At 28.6% G+C, this 12973-nt stretch overlaps 1 protein-coding gene across 5 annotated transcripts in view; it reads left to right on the top strand.

The window, feature by feature from the left end:
• LOC117178920 (serine protease 33) overlaps window positions 1-12973 on the top strand; it is a 122905-nt gene that overhangs the window by 31738 nt on the left and 78194 nt on the right. The window contains exon 2 of one of the 5 annotated variants that reach the window (XM_033370472.1): window positions 10184-10320. The exons of the other annotated variants lie outside the window; for them this stretch is intronic. The gene's annotated coding sequence lies outside the window, so the exon portion shown is untranslated. The remainder of the gene's footprint in view (window positions 1-10183; window positions 10321-12973) is intronic. 5 annotated transcript variants of the gene reach the window in all.

A 12973-nucleotide genomic window follows, 5' to 3' on the forward strand; every position in this document is an offset into this window, starting at 1 on the left:
TAGATTAGTTTTTAATAAAATAATGGAATTTTCAACCAAAAACTTGAATTTTTAACCAAGAAGATTAATTTTCTACTGAAAAATACGATTCTTCAACCAAATAGTTAAATTTTTAAATAAATATTGGAATATTTAAAGAAATAGTTGAATTATCAATTAAAAAAGAAAAGTTTTACATCATAAACGTGATATCTACATTTTCATTAAAAAATTAGCTCTTTTTTAAAAAAAGCATTGTCAACTAAATAGTTAAATATTCAATTAAAAAGATCAATTGCATAAAAAATTCTGCATCTCAAGCTAAAAAATAAATGTCTGAAAAAGTATTTCTACTTAAAAGCAATCAATTGAATTTTCAACCCACCAGATTAATTTTCTACAATAAAGTGTGAAATAGTGAATTTGGCAGTAGAAAAAATTAATTTCCGACCAAAAAAATAAATTTTCAAGAAAATAGTTTAATTTCCAACACAAATAGTTCAAATATCAACCAAACTGATTCAGTGACAAGCAGGACGATTAATATCCTTAAAAAAATAAATTTGTAACAAACTACAAGATTTTTAAACTGAATGGTTGACTTTTCAACAAAATAGTTAAGTTAGAAACGTAATATTCATTCAAAAAAAAAAAAGTTTTTAACGAAATGCATTCAGTTTCAATAAACTAGTTGAATTTTAAAGCAAGAGGATTAATTTTATACAAAAAGATGAGAATTCATTTTTTTAAATATCAATTTTTACCAAACAGTTGAGTTTTCCATAAAATAGTTAGGTTTTTAACCAAAAAATTATAACAATAAGACAAAGTTTCAATAAAATGCATGGTTTTTCAGTGAGGAGAAATAAATGTTTCGCCAACAAGGAAATAATTAAATTTTCGGTTGAAAAAATTATTTTTTCACCATAAATGAAATAGAGAAATTCCCAGTTAAAAATGAATTTTAACCAAAAACAAAATAATTTTCAACAAAATATTTCAAGTTTCACCCAAAAAAATGTTCAACTAAAATCAATCATTATTTCAATTTTCATTATTAATCTTTAACCAGAAATCCGAATTTGTAACAATACAGTTCAAATTTCAACTACGTTGTTGAATTTTTATCTAAAAAAGATGAATTTGCAACTAAAAAAATTAATTTTTAAAAACAATGAAAATAAATAATAATAAATTCACAACTTATATATTTGAATTTTTTTCCAAAATGGTTGTATTACTACTAAAAATTAAATAGTTACATTCTAAATTTGCAGAAAAATTTAAAATAAATAGTTCAAATATTTTCTTAAAAAATTGAAAAATGCTATTCAGTCATTTTTTAATTAAAATATTCGTGTGCTTGGTTTAAAAATCACGTTTTTTAAATTGAAAATTCATATTTTTTGGTTGAAAATTAAACTGTTTTGTAGTAAATTTGCCTTTTTAGCTTGACGATACATCAATTTGGTGGCATTTTTTTTCACTCTTGATAGAAAAATAATTCTTGGTTGAAAGTTAAACTCCTTTTTCAAAGTTTGTGTTTTCGGTTTGAAAATTAATCTGTTTTGATTTAAAATTGAATTATTTTATTAAAAATTCGTTTGTTTTTGTTATTGTTGTTGTAAAATTAGCATTGGTTCTGAGAAATACAACTATGCAGTTAAAAATTCATGTAATTGATTTAAAATTCGACTTTCTTGTAAAAAATTATTTTTTTTTTGTTAAAAATTTAATTATATTGTCGAAAGTTAAAGTCTATTGTTCAACATTCATTTTTGTTTGTTTTTATCTTAATAATTTTCTTTGACAAATCAACTATTTTTGGTTGAAAATTTATGTTCTGCATTTATCAATTCAACTATTTGGTTAAAAATGCATCTCTTTGGTTGAAAATTGAACAACTTATTTTAAGAGTACGTTTAAAAATATTTTGAAACGTTGCAAAAGATGTTCAAAAGTGACATAAAAGATTCCGGTAGTATAATAAAAAAAATTTCTTACATAATTTCTAATGCTTGTTCAAAATAAGCAAATAAATTTCAAAAAATTAGTTAATCGAAATTTGTACTTTGTATTAAAATTTCTTTTTCCTTTTAAATTATAATTGGTGAAACATTTTTTTCTTTTTTGAATGGAAAATCTCTTTTAGTTCACAATTTAAAAATTGTCTTAAAAAATCGTCTTTTTGGTTTATAATTAATTTCTTTTGGTAGGAATGTATTGTTTTTTTCTAAAAATTTCAACTGTTTGGTTTAAAACAAAAATATTTTTTGTTTCAGGATTTAACAATTTTGTTGAAAATTCGCCTTTTTGGAAATTGACATACTTGGTTATAAGTTAAACTTGTTTGCTAGAAATTCACTTTTTTGACTGAAGATATACAGTTTTTTTCAAAATGTATTTCTTTTGTTGGAAATGTAACTATTTTGTTCAAGATTCGCCTTTTTGCAGGAAAATTAATATTCTTGGCTATATATTCAGTGTTTTTTTTTAATTCAACTACTATGTTGGAAGTCAAACTACTTTTTTTTTAAATTAATTTTTTATGATAAAGATGCATAATTTTAGTTCAAAATTTATCTCCTTACTTAAAAAGGACCCCGCAACAAATATACATGAAATGGCTTTCGGTCGATTTTGATTAAACTTCGTTAAATTGTAGTTCTCAATGTCTCGATCAAAAGTGTTATGGGACACAAAGTCCGAAAATGGACATTTTTCGAGTTATAGAGGGTTAAACATCCATCACTGAAAAAAATGGTATAGCTGTTGTAGCTAGACAAGTATTACTGGGGAAATATAGCTGAATTTGCCATAAAGTTTAGGTAGACCTGCAAACGGGGTAGCTAAGATGTAGAAACCATCTGTCTCCTGCAGACAAAAAATTTGGGAGATAATTCTATCCTCATTTGCTTAACATTCTAGTAGGCATGATCAAACAGCATATTTCCTCAAATTAGTTTGCTCGTACAGCTAATTCGTTTAGACGCAGCAAGTATATTGCTCCTCATAGAAAATTTAGATTCTGTGGCCAAAGTAATTTTTTATAAATAAATAAATAAATAAATAAATATATATATATAAATATTTATTATTCATTAAAAATTCTAACCTAAAATCATTTTAACATTAGTTTTATGACTATAAATTGAAATGCATTTTCAAAATTACCGCCTTGAATTAGTTCCCGCATCACTAACGCCCGGCATTTCCGTAAATGCAAAAAGCTAGTCTATAGTGCCTCGTGTCTTGTGAGAATTAAAAAGGTTTAAGGGCATGTGACACAGCTAAATACCTATATTACCGACGACAGTTTTTCAGTTCCCTGAATGTTTTTTTGAACCTAAGAAATTTTTTTGTAAATAAAATATCGAGCTGAAACTTTGGGAAATGTATTAGAGTACAATAAAGTACGTTTAGGTACTGCATTTTGGCAGGAACTTGACTGAAAATCATTTCATCTTTTTTCTGAACCTCAACATTTTTTGAACGTTCGAACTTTTTTTATACATAAAATAGCGGTCTCAAACTTTGAGAAATGCAAAAGTCGAAAGAAAGCTGGCGACCACTAGACGAGGCTCTAGAGGGTTCGTATTTTCGTGTACATCGTTATCGGCTGATGCCGTTGAAATTGATTGTTGAAATATTTTTTTTTACATCTGTTATTATTAAGCTTTGTACTCAAACGTAGTTTTCTTTCGACTCTTGCATTTCTCAAAGTTTGAGACCGATATTTTATGTATAAAAAAAGTTCGAACGTTCAAAAATGTTGAGGTTCAGAAAAAAGATAAAATAATTTTCAGTAAAGTTCCTACCAAAATGCAGTACCTAAACGTACTTTATTGTACTCTAATACTTTTCCCAAAGTTTCAGCTCGATATTTTATTTACAAAAAAAGTTCTTAGGTTCAAAAAAACATTCAGTGAACTGAAAAACTGACGTCGGTAATATAGGTATTTAGCTGTGTCACATGCCCTTAAAATGAACAATATAAACAGTCAAGCCACGAGAATCGTGGAGCCAATTACAGAAATAGAGGATATTCTAAGAAGCTGGAACCTCCACAATTATTTTTAAGCTTTTAAAGGTAAGTGATTGTTCCATTTTTAGTGAGCGTATAACCTCAAAAAAAATTGTTCATTTCATATCGATTTAGTATAACATCGATCATTTATAAATTAATGAATGTAATTAAAGCCTCCAATTCGCTGCTCTAAAATACTCGCTGTAAAAATTCATAAGAAGAAAATCATAAAAATCACCTTTTATTTCTATAGTGTCCTGAACGAACCCTCGTTCAGGACGCAATAGAACTACAAGAATAGAATTTTCACGTAAAAAAGCCGGCAGTTTCATTTAGAATCGGAAATTTTATTCCTTCATTGAAAAATCTACATATTATAACATATTTAATTAAAAAATATACCTAAGACATTGCAGACACCCTACCGATAGAAATCTCAGAGTATTATCAGGCAAAGTAGCTTGGCCGATTTGAGACGATTTGCAGGTTCGATTTGAATGATTTAGTCTCAGAGATAGAGAGATTTGGGTCCTTTTCAAGGTCCTATTATTGGTCCTATTAAGAGTGATGCGACGGTGATATAATGTTCCTTTTGTATTCTTCACGTACCGGGCGGGCAGAGTTATTTACAGTAGTTGGCCGTCGCTAACCCGACTCTCCCTTCTTAAATTTCTCTTTAAATTATTAATAGTTTTTTTTTAATTAATGAATTCTTTCATTATACTTATTTATAATTATAACTTATATAATAATATACAATTTTCTAGTTGAATTCAAAAATGTTGTATTTTTTGGCGTATCTCAATCCATTTACGAGAAATATTGTATTAATTCCAAGTTTAAACATTTAAAAAAAGTTAAATATCTGAAATCATCGAAACCCGGAGATTCTGAATTATTATGTTTTAGGCTGTTAACTATGACATTTAAAAAACTCTATTCATAAATTTTAATCCGAAAGCTTAACAAAGGACCCTTGAGTGTCGGCTACTCTATTGATATAGCCTCTCTGCTTGTTATTTATGATCGAATTCTTATTTCAATTTCAACCTCTCTGCTTATTAGTTATGATCGTATTTTTATTTCAATTTCGGAAAGGCCATTTTAAAACCTTAAAAACATTTAAACGAACTACCTGAACCTTTAAATATGTCTTCTCAGAGCTTCTCAGAGCTTTGAGAAGCTTTAGCATATACTCTGCGGTCTCTATCGGTAGGGTATCAAAAAAGTTAAATTTTTTTTTAATAATCCATGAATAAGGAACTTAAATTCGAGTAGTTTTTACCAAAGTTTTATGATTTAAATTGCTGTTTTAGAGAAATGGGAGATTAAAATATACCTCAAATTCTAGAACTTGACAACAGTACGACTCTTTTGTCGGTTATGTGTTCCGTTATGTATATGCAGATTTTAGCTCCAATGTTCTCGTTGAGACTGTTAATGCTGGTCGAAATTTAAGTCAAATATCGCCAGAGAAAGAGCTATTTATCAAAAGTGATGAATAAGTTTATGAATAAGTGTAATTGATGAATAAATGTACTTGATATTTATTTTAATTTATTTATTTATATTTTTATGCTTTCTTAATAGTTAAAAAGAGCTTTCAAGACGTTTTTGGAAAATAAAGACACTTTACACAAATAAGCTTGTGTTAAGGGAGAACGCAGTAAATATAATTTTCTTTTTAAAATTTAAATAAACTTTACAAATATGTTTCTTGATCTCTCAAAATGTTATTTTCATTTAATTTTGTCTAAGAAATATTGAGAAAAAATTATTCAGCTGATTTTTTAAAGTCCCATTAAAAAAAGTCATAGTCCCAAATTCAAAAATTGTGGGCAGCGATTCATATGATACTCATAATATTTTTGTATGACTACTTGAGTTCTTAAAGTGATAATTATATGAGAGTTAATAGTTCTTCTATGATTTTAAAAACCAAAATAATATTACTTATGATCCAATTTCTAATAAAATCATTTTTAATGAAAAAATTAAAAACTTACATAGCAAACTTATTTTAACAACGTCTTTAAATTGCATTTTTTTATGATGCCCTATGTATTTGGGGAAAACATTCTGTGCAACTCAGCTATTTCCAGTTTTGAAAATAAACTTTTCTATGTCAGGAATTTTTATAATTACTTTTTTAAAGAAATATTTTCAATGCCAAATAATTACACGGTAAAAAAAATTGAGCTGTGACAGGGATATTATTCCTTATTATAGCTAAAAATTTAGCTGAAAACGAACGAAGGAATTTAGAAAGATCCCTCGATCAGCGAAAAAGAATATCCTTGACCATTTTCCATATACCAGGGATATCGTATAGTCAAACGGCGAATAAGTATAGCTATAATAGGAATGTGTCTGAAGCAATTATCGGAAGAGCGCCGGTGCATTATGGGAGCAGCGAAATAAAATGGCGACGGTCTAATCGGGAGCAATGACAGTTGAGATTTACTTAGGACAATTAAACGCTTTTTACCACTTAAAATGTGCGCAAATGTTAATATTAAATGAAGCTAATGATGCAGTAATAATAATTTACCTTTGTTTCGATTGTAGGCGATAACTATATTGAAATATCAAGAAACGCGATAAAAACAACAAACTTGACCTCCAAATGCATTACACGGATTTCAGGGAAATTCCTTTTCGCGATACCAGACGAAAGATTGGCTACTGTAAGTTAATATATTTCTATAACAACTAAATTTTTTTCTAATCTGTTTCTAATTTGTTTATTTTCTAATCTGTCGAAAATAAAAAACTTTCGAACTTAGCAATTTTGTCCAAATTACTGATTTACGAGAACAATTTACATAAAGTAACTAAATGTTTAACTCTTCTAACTAAACGTTTTACCTAATCCAAGCGTACACTTTCTTTGAGTTTAATATATTCTTGATTCACTCGTTTGCCTCAAGAATTTTTTTCCGTGTATATATCAACATTATTGCCCCCCCCCCCCGCCTAAAACATAATATGGAGTCAAAAATTGGTCAAAATTGGACCTTGTGGATTATGGAAACCCCTCATAAACATTTTACAAACTTGCTGCAAAAAAGTTGGAAAAATTCGAGGGCTGTTGTGAAAATAATAGTAAAAATCTAAAAAATATTATTTTGAATAATGATTTTTGTACAGAATTAATTTTAAAATTATCTGAAGAATATTACCAGATGTTTTTCATGTTAGATTATAAGACAATTTTACATAAACATTAAAATAAAAAAAATGTTAACTCTCATACAATTGAAAATTAAGAAATCATAAATAATCAGATGGCGTTACACGTATGATCGCAGAGATGTAGTTTCGACTAATATTTATCATCTCAGTATGTCATCACGGATAATATTAGGACGTGTAAATAAATCATTGTTTTCTTTCCGACATAAATTCTGTTTATGGATATAATGAATTGGAGCATTTTATATTTTAGTTTAGGACATATTATAAACTGGTCAGAAAAAGCCTGGAATTTTAAATTACCTGATCACTAGACCCCCATCTGAACCCAAATTATCCATAAAAATCGTTTCAATTATATTTTTAGCTGCAGACATTTTTGTGGATTCGCTTGATCAGTTAGAGCTGCCAGAATGGTCAAATGTTTTGGAGAGTCTGATACCTGTGGCTGGCCATAGAATGCGGTTTACAAAAAAAGCTAAGGAGCTCCTTGAAGTTACCGTGGAATTTATCTATACAGTACTTTGTAAAGTTGAATTACTGAAATTTCATTGATAATTTGTGACTCTTGATTTAATCACGATTTACATTCGCGACGAGTGATTAAGAATCTCTGAAACGAAATATTTCTTCTGTATTAAATTTCGTTTTCAAATAAAAAAAATGTATTACTAGGCTCTGTGTGTTTTTAATACATGAATAAAGATTTAAATATTTATATATATATATATATGGTTGCTATATTTTTGCGTCATCATACCTAGAAATATATCGGTATATTAGCTAGAAAAATTATAGGCACTTCAGCCAGAAAACGGAGATAGATAGGCTGTCAAATGTGGCTAGATTTTTCACCAAGAATGTGTAGCTGAACCTATTTAGGTGTGACACCGATACTTGTTTAGCAATAGAAATATAGGCATGAGAGCTAAATTTTCTAGGTATAGTACTTATATTATTCCTGCAAGAAAATCTGTCCATTACAGCTAATTATTTAGGAAGACGAAATCCAGCGATACATTCTAGCTGCGATAGCTAGAATTCTAGGTTAATATATCTAAACATTTTTTTAGTGAACCCTTTTAAAAAGCATTAGCAAATATCTCGAAAACTGCAGCTTTGCGAAAAAAATTTTCCCTATGAAGGTTATTGGGCTCTAACAGGGAAATGCAAAGAAAGTCACGGCCTTAAGACCCAGGTCATTTTTCAAGGTCATTCAATGTGAACTTGTCATTTATTGCTAATATTCAGCCAATAAAGACAAGCTATGAAGAGGAAATTAATATAGAACCCATAAAGGCAAGAAATGAGAATGACTTAGTCAACAGCCAGCCAATGAAGGCAAGTCATGAGTGCGATTTAGTCATTATCTAGCCAATGGAGGCAACACATGAGCGAGATTTAGTCATTATCTAGCCAATGAAGGGAAGGTTTGTCTAGGATGTTGTCAATATCTAGCCAATGAAGGCATGAAATGAGCTTCATTTAGACAATATCCGGCCAATAAAGGCTATTGACTAAGTCATTCTCATTTCTTGCCTTTATGGTTTCTACATTGATTTCCTCTTTATATCTTGTCTTTATTGGCTAAATATTAGCAATAAATGGCAAGTTTACATTAAATGACCTTGAAAAATGACCTGTGTCTTAAGGCCATGACTTTCTTTTCATTTCCCCGTTAGAGCCCAATAACTTTCATAGGGAACATTTTTTTCGCAGAGCTGCAGTTTTCGAGATATTTGGTAATGCTTCTTAAAAGGGTTGGATATTTAACCCTCTATAACTCGAAAACTGTCCACTTTCGGACTTTGTGCCCCATAACACTTTTGATCAAGACATTGAGAACTACAATTTTACGAAGTTTAATCAAAATCGACCGAAAGCCATTTCATGTACATTTGCTGTGGGGTCCTTTCACTATTTTGTTGAAAAAATTTTTGTTATAAAAAGTTTAATTTTGAAAACTGAAAATACAATTATACCATTTTTTATAAAATTACACTGTTTTTTATTTAAAATAAAATTCTTCTTGGATTGAAATATCAGCTATTTGGTTGAAGATGAATGTTTTCCAGGATGTTTTTAAATTTTTTCAAGAATCTTTGTAAAGTTATTATTTTATAACCTTCAAAATAAAATGAAAAAATAGTTATTGGTGATTTTTATTTTGTATTAAAAATTATTTTTCCTGTCACACCAGAAACCATTTTGGTTTTCAAGCATGTTACAATAATTATAAAAAAGTTTAAATTAATAATAAAAATAACAACTTCAATGACATTGGAAATAATGGCGATGATGAGAATGATAATTATGATGACGTCAGCGTCTATAATCATATTCGAGAGCAATTTTCCCTTTGCTTGGCGAAACGGGTGGAGGAGGCTCATGAACGTGAACTTCACACTGTTAATAAACATGCAAGAGTGTACTTTCACTTCTGTTTTTGCCTACGGCGGGGATTCACAGGATAAAGCCAATGACCTACTAACACATAGAACCGTTCACCTGGCACTGTCGGGAACAAGGACGTTTGCTGTACTTGTCTTTCCTCGATTAAAGTTCATTGCAATTTTTCAATTAGAAAAATATGGACATTTTTAATTTATAAAAATTTAAAATTATTACTTCAAATGAATAATTTAAAAAAAAAAAAATCTACCTTAACCCGGAATTAAACCGGGAACGCTATCGATGAGTAGGGGCGTTAACTAATTATTCCATCGAGATCTTAGTTAATCCTTGTTTGTTCTTCATAGCGAACTTTTTACAGCTGAGAGAAATGCACATGTTTTATCAACGTGGATTTAATCTTATTTATAACAGAAAGATCTTATTAATATTTAACGATGTCAGCGTCCGAGTTAAAAATTTTTTAAATAAAACCTCACCTAAAAAGAATTGAGTCTGAAATGTGTTCGGCGAACGACCTCAAGTAAGAGTTCCTGCACTAATTAAAAAAAAATTTTAATTGTTTTCCAGGGTTTTTCCCGTGGTTTTTCTTCCAAAAATAAAAATGCAACATTTAATTTTTGATCTCAATTTTACGTGAAAAAGGCTTCAATTGGAGCCATTTCGGATGAAGATTGGACCAAAAGAAAAGTTTTCAACATAGGGGTGTAAGTAAATACATTTTCTTTATTTTTCGAAATTTTTAACCACTGATATACTATGAAGAAAACTATGGCATAGCAAATTTTATTTTTTATTTCACTGGAAAATATCTGATTGATTTTTAAATTACAAATGTGAAAAAATAAGAAAAATTGAGAAAATTGAGTTTTTTAAGACCTTAATGTTGTAAATTTTTCTTTCTCATTCTTTTTCTTTCTTTTCTTTTATTGTCATATAGAATTGGGATAAAAAATAGAATTTTCAATATTGCAGTTTTATTTTTTTCATATCAGTATATAAGAATACGAAGATTGAGGAAAATTTAGACTCCTACACTCTAATCTTGTTTTCTCATAAGATTTTCTTCGTAGATAGTTCAAATATAAATGAGAAAGAAAAAAGGATTTTGTTATTAAATGTAAGCCTACGCCGACGGTGCCCTTACTTGGGGTCGTTTGACAACTTCTTCTCTTACTAATTTTTTTAAATTTTTGTTTAGGTTCTTTTTTATATTAAATTGTATTTCTTTAATTGAAATAACGATTTAAAGATAAAATCAAAATCCACTCCTGATTTGAAGTGTTTCTGAATTTAAGTTGAGAAGGCGTGATTAGAAAATGTTATCCATTTACAAGACACATAATGTCGACGTTTATAATCTCAAAGCCACGGGAACATAAAATTGCAAAAGGCTCAACTGCGGATCGTTAACCAATTTCGAGTAAATGATTAAAATTGCTTGAAATTTAATGGGTTAAAATTTTTATTTGAATGGCGACTTTCAGTTTAAACAATTTTTCGCTCAAAGGTATATAAAAAGAGAAAAGTGTATGGTTTAAAAAAATAAATAAACGATGATTATTACAAAAAATATCATTCATGATGGCAGGGCAAAAGATTGAATGAAAACAAGTTTTAAAACGTTTTTTTTAGTATATAATGAAGAATTAGGATTTTAGGTTAGAATTTTATTAATACTTTGGTTTAAAAAATGGCAAATAATTTTATTTAAGGGTTTTTTCTTTGCAAAAACAAGTATTTTATTGTTTTACTTATTCAAAAACTTTTGGAAAGAAAAATACGATCAGAGAAAAGTTACTACGCATAAAAATAAAGTAAATATGTACGAAGACAATCCTTTATTAAAATTTTTATTTTAAAAAATTAAGTAATGAGCAGTAATGAGTCTTATTGTCCTAAATGTTCCAAGAGAACCTTAATATCTTCACGTTTTAATTTATGATAATCCAACCCGCATTTGAATGTTACCGGAAAAAATAAAAATTAGTGACTAGCATTTTTCCCACTTATTTCGATGATTAAAGAAAATAAATAACATAGGCCAAATCGAATTACACATTGCAGAGTATGGGATGAAACAGTACAAGAAAATAATAAAATGAGAATTAAGTATCTTATTTTACAAGTGAAGCATCTTCATACTGAATTGACACCCTTTCTTCTATTTGTTCTTTTTGTTTTTTTAATTCCTATTTTTCCTCTGTTTTAAAAAAATTGTCCCTTTTCCCCCCTTCATAATTTTTTTGCTCAAATGCGAAATTGATTAATAGAATGTGATAAGAAAATTTAACTGCTTTTCGTTAAAATTTAATTCTTTCCAATTTAGAAGTCTACTACTATTATTTTCATTTTGTTCAGAATTCGTTTCTCTTGGTTACAAATTTGATTATTTTATTGAAAACTTAACAATATTGTGAAAACATCGTTTTTTTTGTTGTTAAAAATTAATTTTTTAAACTGAAAATTTAACTACTCTATTTTTCGAAGGAAAGTTAATCGGTTTTAGATGAAGATTCATCCATTACATTTTTCTTTGAAAATTGATTTTTTCAACTGAAAATTCATCTATTTAATAATTGGTTGCAAATAAATAGTTTTTATTGAAAACTTAACAATTTGATTGAAATTTTATGTGCTTTGTTGTAAATTCTTATTTCTGGTTTAAAATTAAATATACAGCTTACAGGTTGAAAATGTAACTTTTATGTAGAATATTCTCTCTATTTTGGTTGAAATTTGATCTTTTTAATTGAAAATGAAACTGTTTATTTAAAAACTAACCGTTTATGGTTAAAATTTCAACTAGTTTGTTGAACATTGATTTTCATTGATTAAATTTAACTGTTTTTTAAAATTTTAAATCGAAATACTTTCTTGGTTGAAACACCTTTTAGGTATTACATTTTTCGCTGATAATGTATGTATGTATTTAATCTCTCCCTTTTACGGGTTTGAGGGCCACCGCTCCCTGTACATATATTTACAATTCCATCCTTAGTCTAACTTAACTACTACTTAAATTCTACTCTTTCGCATTACGCAGGATAAGCAATAGTAACAGTAGTGATATTAATTCCTAAAATGAGCGAGCTTCCAGGGCTTCCGTTTCCTCTTACCATAAAAAAATGCATTTTCCACGATATTGAAAACAATTTTCGTTTTTTACTGTCCCTTTTCAGGATCACCCGTTTGGCTCTGCCCTACTCCCTTGCTTTCCCTTACTTCATCCAATTTCTTCATCCACATCCCTTCCTGTCCACTACCATCCAAGATCCATCTTACACACTCATCCACACTCAATTGTCCCTCTTCCTCTCCTGTACATCTCTCTAATACATGTGCCCATGTCTCCATTTC

This window comes from Belonocnema kinseyi, chromosome 8 (genome assembly GCF_010883055.1).
Source record: "Belonocnema kinseyi isolate 2016_QV_RU_SX_M_011 chromosome 8, B_treatae_v1, whole genome shotgun sequence".
NCBI lineage: Eukaryota > Metazoa > Arthropoda > Insecta > Hymenoptera > Cynipidae > Belonocnema > Belonocnema kinseyi.